Raw genomic sequence first — 10,424 nt, 5'->3', positions numbered from 1 at the left:
AATGGTTAAATAAATAAACAGTATAGTTTGCTTAATCTTATGCTTTTCCCCCAGTTAAATAACAAAAAGCATTAAAAAGTGGGGCCGTGAAAACTCACTGGTTTGTTGATGAATATCCAAGAACTTGGTGACGTTTGAAGCGCTAAGCGTCCGCCCTAACCTTCCTAAACAGACCAACAACCAGAAATTAGATCACCTATGGGTACTCGACAAAGATAAAGTTAAATTGTATCTTATGTAATGCCATCGGGTTTTTATAAATTTAAGTTACTATTTTTATTATTTAATCTAAAAACAGCCCAAAAATTATATATATATTAAAAGAAATCAAAGTCCTTTACCCAAAAGCTAATTTTTGGACAGATTATAAATTTTGTTCCAGGTGTTTTTGGGTTTCACAAATGATTATAAATAGGAACCTTCCAAAAGTCATTTTATGTCCACTTTTTACATCATCCAAAATAATGAGCTAAGCCGACAATTTCCAAATATCAAGAATTTTGAGYGGATTTAAGTCACTCATTATTACCCTACAACCTTGAGTTACACAGCTCCTAAAACAGATTGCACACTCTTCGAGTGACAGTCATTTGGGATCTCGACTCATCATTTTTCAAGGATCTTAACTTCATTTTCAGGCTAGCAAATAAGGTTGACCTCCAGAAAAGTATTTCCCGATCCCACTGAGTTTTGAGGAAGATAGGACTGATTTAAGATACATGCAAGAATCTGCCATGTTTCGAAATATACTTTACATGATTAAACTCTACATGCAAAAGATTTTCTCCTACTTTATTAAAGATCGAAGAACATGGATCATAGATTATCATCCTTTTGAAGACATTTTCATGTCTTTGATGCATAATCTTCCCCTTTTGAACTCTGCATGAGTTTAATTTCAAGATCAAGAAGTAGAAGTAGGAAAATAATAATTTTGTTATTTTATAAAAGATAACTAGTATCATACCTTTTTCTTAAAAATCTTGAATATTCTTCAAGATTGACAAAATTTTCCTAAAGGCTTGCTTGAAGGAATCGGCTGGAAGGTGGTTTATTTTAGAGAGAGAGTAGAGAGATGAAAATCTTAGGCTGATGATATATGGAAATTAGAGTTTTCAAAGGGTGTGGGGTATTTATATGAGGATTTTAAAGAGGAAATGGGCTGGCCTCTAAAGGCCCAAACCCAATAAAACTTTTATTTTTCTTAAATAAGAATAAAGCCATTTAAATTTATAACCCACTATATAATTTATCCAAATGTTAATAAAATGACACTATTAATTCCAAAACTCCACCTTTTGATAAATTATTTGACATTCAAATGGGATTTTTGTATTTTAATTTAAAAGTTTATAATATCAACTTTATTTTATTTGGAGCATTTCTAAAATATTTGGCATTACACAAGTTGACTTCATCAGTTACCCGTCGAAGCATGATCTTCCGAACTAAACTTGGGAACTAAGCCAGATGAACTCTAATCATCATGACTAGATCCTAGTAAAATATAATTCTAAATATAGAATCTTTAATAAGGTGTTGACCTGAAGCTCAGAAATGACAGAATGTCACATTAAGGTAGCGTTTGGTACGCAGACATAATTGGACAGGACTGAACAGGACTGAACAGGAAAGAACTGGACAAGACGGGACAGGACAAGAGAGTAGGACTGGATAGGACAGGACTGGACGGGACTGGACTGGACATAACATGAGTATGTCTAGTGTTTGGTACGACTAGGACTAGACGGGACAGAACTAGACAAGCTACCCCCAAAAGTTATTTGATGATTTTAAATATTATATAATAGTTATAATTTACAAAAATAAAATAAATAATTAAAGAATTTAATTTATAAATATTCGTACATAGTTTTCATATTTGTACCAAATTTGAATAAAAAATTTGATATAATAGATGGTAGTGGTGGTGGTGGTTTTGGTTATGGTAGAGATGGTGGTGGCCGACGATAGTAGTGCCAACAGGTGGTGGTGGTCGGTGGCCGACAGTGGTTATGGAGGCAAAGTTAGTGGTGTTTGGTGGACGACAGTGGTCATGGAGGCAAAGTTAGTGGTGTTTGGTGTGGTCGACTATGGTTGTGGAGGCGGTGGTTGTTGTAGTGGAAGAGGAGGAGGAGGAGGTGGAGGTGGCCGTCGGTGACCGCCATAGTGGTGGCGGCGGTCGAAACTAGTGGTAATAACCATTAAAACAAATATTATATTAAGATTATATATCAAACTAGGATAGATTAGTAATATTTTAGTTTATGTCTAATTCTTGTCCCATCTTGTTCCACCTATTTTGATGGAACAAGAAAAAACCCCTTTTGTCCCATGCTGTCCCACCTTGTCACAGTTCTTGTCCCTGTCCCATGTCGCGCCAAACATGGGACAGTGGGTTCTTGTTCTGTCCCATGCTGCGCCAAACATAGGACAGTGAGTTTTGTCCCGTCCTGTCCTATCTCGTCCCATGTACCAAACGCAGCCTAAAAGAATTATGTCCCATAATTCACTCAAATAACCAAGGGTATTGGGTTCTCATGTCAGTTTCTAGTTCCCATGTTGCTTTTGAACTCTTGTGAAAACGCCACTGTACCTTTACCAAACTAATCTCTTTATTTCTTAAGACCTTGGTCTTTTTTTTCAGTTACTGCTTCTAGTGTCTCGATGAAATTCCAACTTATCATTAAGGTTAATCTCAGGAAGTGGTATTGCTAGATTCGGGTCTGCCAAACATTTGCGTAGATTCGATACATGAAAGGTATGGTGAATCTGACTAAGTTCTCTTGATAGTTCCAATTGATAGGCTACCGACCTAACTCGTTTGCAGATTCTAAAGGGTCCAATATACCTTGGACTGAGCTTTCCTTTCTTCCCAAATCTCATAACACCTTTCCATGGGGATACCTTAAACATTACAAAGTCACCTATGTTGAACTCAATTGGTTTCCTTCTTTTGTCAGCATAACTTTTCTATCGATCTTGAGCAGTTTTGATTCTTGCCCGAATCTGTTCAATCTTTTCAGATGTTGTTTGCACGATTTCTAGACCTGTTAACTGCTTTTCACCTACCTCATTCCAACATAACGGTGTTCGACATTTTCTGCCATACAAAACTTCATAAGGTACTGCTTGAATGCTGGAGTGATAATTGTTATTGTAGGTGAATTCTATCAACGGCAAATGTTCATCCCATGATCCTCCAAAGTCAATGACACAGGTTCTTAACATGTCCTCGAGAGTCTGGATGGTTCTTTCACTTTGTCCATCCATTTGTGGGTGATAAGCTGTACTCAATTTGATTTGAGATCCCAAAGCTCTTTGTAGACTTTCACAGAATTTTGAAGTATAACGACTGTCATGGTCAGAAATAATGGACAATGGAATACCATGTCTAGTCAAGATCTCCTTGATGTATAATTGAGCCAATCTTTCCAATGAATAAGTTTCTTTCATTGGTAGGAAATGTGCAGACTTTGATAGACGGTCCACTATTACCCAAATTGCATCATAACCTTTTGGTGTTCGGGTAATTTCATGATGAAGTCCATTGTAATGTGATCCCATTTCCAWATTGGTATTTCTAATGATTGCAAGTTTCCATAGGGTCTTTGATGTTCAATTTTAACTTGTAAGCAAGTTAAGCATCGCTCCACATACCTTGCTATGTCTTTCTTGAGACCTGGCCACCAATAAAATGCCTTCAAACCTTTATACATTTTATTGATACCTAGATATATTGAGTAACGGGTCTTGTGGCTCTCATTTAGAATAGTCTCTCGTATATTCCTATAAATTGGTACCCAAATTTGGCCTTGCAAGCATAAAATTCCTTCGTTGTTGGTTTCCATGATAGAAATCATTTTTCCCACTTTTTCAGACTTCTGGTTCTCTTTTTTAACAGCTTCCTTCTGGTTTTTCAAAATCTCTTGGTGAAGGTCTGGAGTTAAGTAAATTTTCATTGCTCTGATCGTGCCACTACTTTTCTTCCTGCTCAAGGCATCAGCCACTACGTTTGCCTTTCCTGGGTGGTAGAGAATCTCACAATCATAGTCATTAACAAGTTCAATCCATCACCTCTGTCTCATATTCAGATCCCTCTGGTTGAATAAATGTTCTAAGCTTTTGTGATCTGTAAAGATTTGGCATTTGGTTCCTAAAAGATAGTGCCTCCAAATCTTTAGTGCAAAAACCACGGCTGCTAATTCCATGTCATGGGTGGGGTATTATTTTTCATGATCTTTTAGTTGGCGAGATGCATAAGATATGACTTTTCCCCTCTGCATCAATACACAACCCAATCCCAACTTCGATGCATCACTGTACACTATGAAGTCCTCTGTTCCATCAGGCAGAGATAAAATTAGAGCGCTACAAAGATGATCCTTTAATAACTGAAAAGCTTTTTGCTGCTCTGCATCCCATTGAAACTTTGACATTTTTCTGAGTTAACTTGGTTAATGGTACGGCTATTTTTAAAAAGTTCTGTATGAACTTACGGTAATAACCTGCCAATCCCAAAAAGCTTCGGATTTCAGATGGGGATTTTGGTATTTCCCACTTGGCAATCGCCTCAATTTTTGCTGGATCTACTTGTATTCCTTTTTCTGATATCACGTGCCCCAAAAACTGAACTTCTCGTAACCAGAACTCGCATTTTGACAACTTAGCATATAACCTTTCTTTCTTTAAGAGATTCAGGACCAGGCAGGGATGCTATGCATATTCTTCCTCTGTCATTGAGTAAATCAGAATGTCATCAATGAACACATTCACAAACTTATCAAGATATTATCGACATACTCTGTTCATTAAGTCCATAAACTGCAAGTGCATTAGTTAATCCAAAAGGCATAACCAAAAGTTCATGATGTCCGTACCTTGTTTTGAAAGCAGTCTTAGGAATGTCTTCATTTCTTACCTTTAGTTGATGATATCCAGACCGCAGATCAATTTTGGAAAACTAGATGGCCTCTACTAATTGAAACAGATCGTCTATCCTGGGTAATGGATATTTGTTTTTGACTGTTAATTTGTTGAGTTCTCGGTACTCTATATACATTCGCATAGACCCATCTTTCTTTTTGCCAAACAAAACTGGAGCTCCCCAAGGTGATGTACTTGGTCTAATAAAGCCTTTATCGAGTAGATCTTTTAATTGCGAGATTAATTCTTTCAACTCTAGTGGGGCTAATCTGTATGGTGCTTTGGCTATAGGCGTTGCCCCAGGTAAGAGGTCAATTCTGAATTCTATATCTCTATCTGTTGGAAGACGAGACAAATCTTCTGGGAATACCTCTAGGAAATCACTGACCACTAGGATTAATCTCTGTTTTTCTTTTTCCTTTTTAGCATTGATTACATAGGCCAAAAATCCTTGACACCCCTTCTGTATGCATTTTCTAGCTTTCATTACCGATAACAATCCAGTGCAAGGACTCTGATGATCACCAAAAATAACAATTGTTACTCTGTCTGGCAATACCATTCTAATCATCTTCTTATTGCAAACTATGCTAGCTTGATTTTCAACCAACTAGTCCATTCCCACTAATTACATCAAAATCTTTCATAGGCATGGGGAATAGTCTAATGGGTAGCTTACATCCCTCAACCATAATGATACATTCTTTAAACACATAATCCACAGATAGTTGACCATTAGCAGTATCAATTACTAACTCATCATCAAGTGGCACAGAATTCATACGAGCACATAAAGCAAATGATGGGGATACAAACGAGAAGTTTGCACCCGAGTCAAATAACACTTTAGCATGTAAGGAGTTCATGAAAAATGTACCTGTTACTACATCGGGTGTAGTTTCTGCATCATGTTTGGTCATTTGAAAAGATCGACCTCGCGCCCCACCCGATCCTCTGCCCATACTTGGTCTCCTACGACCGGTCGAAGTATTGCTTCCCATAGTGAGTTGTGGAGCTTTTGATTGTGGGCAATTACTTTAAAATGATCTGGGGAATTATAATGAAAACATTTTCTATTTTGTCGACAGACATTCAAAGTATGCCCAATTTCGCCACAGTTGTAACATTTTATTGGCTCGATTCTGCATTCTCCTTTGTGATACTGTCGACATCGGGGACAAACTCTTTCTATCGGTCTTTGCATTGCGTTATTATTAAACTTGGCAATTTTTGATCCTCGATAACTGGCCGAAGATCCTTCCCACCTTCTTTTTCTCCATTTGTTTCCCTTCTTCACTTTTATTCTTGTTTCTCTCTGTGATCTCTGCTGCATCTACCGCTATTGGAAAGGTAGCAGGATTCATTGCTATAACAAATTCCTTGATGGATGGTTTTAGACCCCATTTATATCGTTATACTTTTCTTGCTTCTGTGGAAATGTAATGTTCAGCAAACCTTGAATATTCTATGAATTTTTTTGTGTATTCTCTGACTAACCCAGAGCTCTGTTCCAATTTTAGAAAGTCTTCTTCCATCTGTCTGACTACTGTTTTAGAACAGAATTGTTCTTTGAATCTACTCACAAACTCTGCCCATGTCATAGTTTGTAGAATATCTGTTTTGGCCAATGATTCTACCTCCCACCAAAACAAGGCATTTGACTTCAAAATAGAAACTGCAAATCTGACTTTATCTGATTCTGCACATCGAATATTTTTGAATACAGACTCTATCTTTTTTATCCAACACTTAGCTTTAACCGGATCTCTGTCTCTCGAGAAAGTTGGTGGCTTGCAGGTTAAAAACATTTTTATGTCTCTTTCTCGATTATTGATAACTAGAACTGTTGGATTAATTTCAACTCTGCCAGTCTCAATTCTGGCTGGAATTCCCATAATGGAAGTCATGTTTCCCTTAGCTTTCCCATTTCTTCAGCAAGCATATATCTGGTTACATATTCTGGTGGTGGTATATGTTCTTGATTCATGTTTTCAAAATTGGATTCTGCTTGATCTGTATTATTTTCTGGTTGACTAGCTCTGCCTCTGGTCTGCCCTCTGCCTTGACTTCTGCCTCTGCCCTTCCTCTGCCTCTGCCTCTGCCTCTGCCCTCTGAGGTACCAACGGGAACAAGGATAAGAGAATCTCCCTCTTCATTAGTGGGGTTGGGGCGGGTGATCCTTTCAGACCTTCTAGATCTGCTTGTCATCTGTTGATTTCAAAATTTAATAAACATATTTTCACATTCCCAAATACAAATAAGTTTCCAAGTTCAGTTATGTACCTGTAAATTCAAAATTACATTGGTTAGATGTAATCCGAAAATACCTTACAAACTGATCTCTTAACTTATCATATTTATTCCAAGCGTGCTAACTATGTCTGGACCCGCAAAATGCAATAAAATAGTTTAAGTCTAGGCATCATGCATGTGAATACCTAAATCCTTTAAACTCAGGCTCTGATGCCATCTTCTGTAACACCCCCAAATCCATATATTTCATATAACACATATTTCATACATAGAATACATGTTCTCTCCACACACGTCCATAATACAATAGACTAAAATATACAACTCAAAAATTTCAAAGTATATGCTCTTGTATCCTAGCATCTAAGCTTCAACACATGGCTAACCAAGATCTTCACATAGCAAAGCACATAGGGATGAAATTCACATAATGCTTTTTCCTCTATTCTCATAACCTGCACACATATTTTTTGAAAACACAAAATGAGGGTTAGACATGAATGTCCAGTGAGTTTCCCTTTTTATGTAATGCAGGGTGAAGACCACCAAAAACATTTATTTCAAATGATCCATATCATATTGCAAAGACTGAATATCATATTATGTTTTGGTCCATCGTGCCTCTGGTTCTAAACCATACTTGGAATATATTTTGATAAACAGGACCAGAGCCCCTCTGGTCTGTCTACCAGAGCTTCTATTTTCTCAACCAGAGCCTCTGGTTGTACTAACTAGAGCTTCTGGCTCATAAAATTTTCTTTGAAATGTTCTTGAGTTAAGCATCCATCCAATAAAATAGTCTTTTTCACAAAAGAATAGCTATACAGAGCTCTTGCTCGACCAGAGCCTCTGGTTGTACTATCCACAGCTTTTGGTTCAAAAGTCAAGACCAACCAGAGCTTCTGGTTGAACGTGTAAGTCGATCAAAACCCCTTTGGTCTATGTTTAGTGGAAAATATCAAGTATAAAAATCCTTTTCTTAAAATTTATTGGAATACGATTTTGACACAGAAGCTCTTATCAATAGATACAGAGCATCTGGTCCAATTAGTACGTTTAGTAAATATTATCAAATCAATAACAAGAACCCTCTGGTCCAATAGTTGAGAATCAACCAGAGCTTCTCTGGTTCCTCATAAAATGAATATTCTGTTCCAAAATACTCTTTGTCAAAACCAATGACTATAAGTCACATTTTTCCCATAACCATAACATCAATACTACTATTTCTAATAAGAACAACATCTCTGAATCCTCAAATCACCAAGAAGAGAGAACTCCAATCTGTTGTAATTTTGTTAGATATAATAGCAAGAGTTATACCAGGCACACACACAACAACCATCCTTATTACTTCCATTAATCCCCTGTTTATAGCAATAGCTATCCATCACACACAACGACCATCCTTATTTCCCCTGAAATTCATATGAACTATTTCATCCAATGACAGGCTGCAGACCTTTATGTCAGAGTGAACCTCGTTCATAGTTTTATCCAATCCTATAGACTATTTCATCCAATTACGGAACAAAGTCATATACGTCAGAGTGAACCTCGTATATAGTTTTAACCAATCATATTCTCAACACAGGTTTATATGCAAACCCTTCAAACCATAAGAACAATCTGTTCTTCATATGATTTCTCAATCGTCTGTTTTTGCTTAAATTCTCAAAAACAGAGTACCAAATCCAAACTGTTTCTTCAAACACAGTTTCTACTCAATATTTTCAAAATAGGTTCAAACTTTCAATTTACAAAACAGTTTCTTTTAAAACCATTTAAAACAGTTCTACTGGATTCTGTTAAATTTCAAACCATCAATAATCCACAATTTATAAAATTAAACAGTAGGTAAAACTCACAATTTATAATCGACGGTAGTTTAAAACTCACCTTGATAACACATATTATGCCGGTTATCACACATCAATTCAACATAATTCTTTAACAACAATTTTCTTCAAGAAATCTTCACCGCTTTTAAAATTTCTCTTGAATATTTTGTAAAACAGTAAACTGATAAGGTTTTTACCTTATCTTCTTCTTTTTATACATAGGGTGAGGCGGTGATGAATCTCTTTTTAATATAAAAATCATTGGACGGTGGAAAGATGTAATAACCGATTCCTGGTTATTACCCAATGTATTTAATACGTGATTATCTAATTTAATAATTACGTGATAGCATGATAATTGATACATGACGGTATAAGAATTTGTGAATTAATTGAATATATATATATATATATTTTTGTGTGAGTATATATATATATATATATATGATTATTATATGCATGGATGTATGTATGTGTATGCATGTTCATGCATGAGGTGGAGGGGGGAAAAGGAAGGCGGTTTAAGCCGACCTTCCATATTTTGAAGGTATAAAAGGGGCTTCACCTCCTCATTTACCTTTCCTGCTATTTTTTTGAGAAAATTGAGAGGTTTAAAGAAGAGTTGTCCGGTTTGCTAAAAGGAAGTGATTTCAAGTTGATTGCAAGTATCAAGTTTCAAAAGGGATCGATTTCTAGCGTTTTGGTTTCAAAAACTTTATAAGGTGAGTGGTTTCTAAATCTTTTGTATAAAGATTCTACTGGTTTTATTTGCATGTTTCGTATTGTTATCCTTGATAGAAACCTTGATTTTATTGTCTAAGTGTTTATCCGGACAATGAGTGACCGGAATATCAATTAAACCGGACAAGCCTTAGGCGGTTTATTGTCCGGATTGTTTTTAAACCGGATAAGCCTTAAGCGGCTTATTGACCGGACTAGTTTAAACCGGACAAGCCATGAGCAGTTTGTTGTCCGGAGTTGGTAAACCGGTTGAGTGTTGAGCGGTTTATAATTGGTAGTATTACTTAAAATTTTACACTGAGAAGTAGGAATACGACCACATGGGGAGCGGTTTATTTTAAACCGGACAAGTCTTGAACGGACTGTTGTCCAGATTTGATATCCGTTCAATATGAATTTGTTCTAAGTATAACCGTTCAAAGAGTGTGTGGTGTGTTGACCGGACTTGATATCCGGAGAAAGCGGACTTTAATTCTAAGTGTTTAATCCGGATGATGCTTGACCGGATTGTTGACCAGTTGTTAACCGGATTGTGTTAAAAATGTTTTGATGGGAATTCTTTTATCAAAACAATGAAGTTTTGATATTAATGTTTTCAGACTAATAACAATGCCAATGACTGCGGTCTATTTGGAATTATTTTTTATAAATATTTTGATGAAG

The sequence above is a fragment of the Cynara cardunculus genome, assembly GCF_001531365.2.
Source record: "Cynara cardunculus var. scolymus isolate 2C chromosome LG 3, CcrdV1, whole genome shotgun sequence".
Taxonomy (NCBI): domain Eukaryota; kingdom Viridiplantae; phylum Streptophyta; class Magnoliopsida; order Asterales; family Asteraceae; genus Cynara; species Cynara cardunculus.
The sequence above is the reverse complement of the archived record's forward strand: the minus strand, read 5'-3'. Positions refer to the sequence as shown.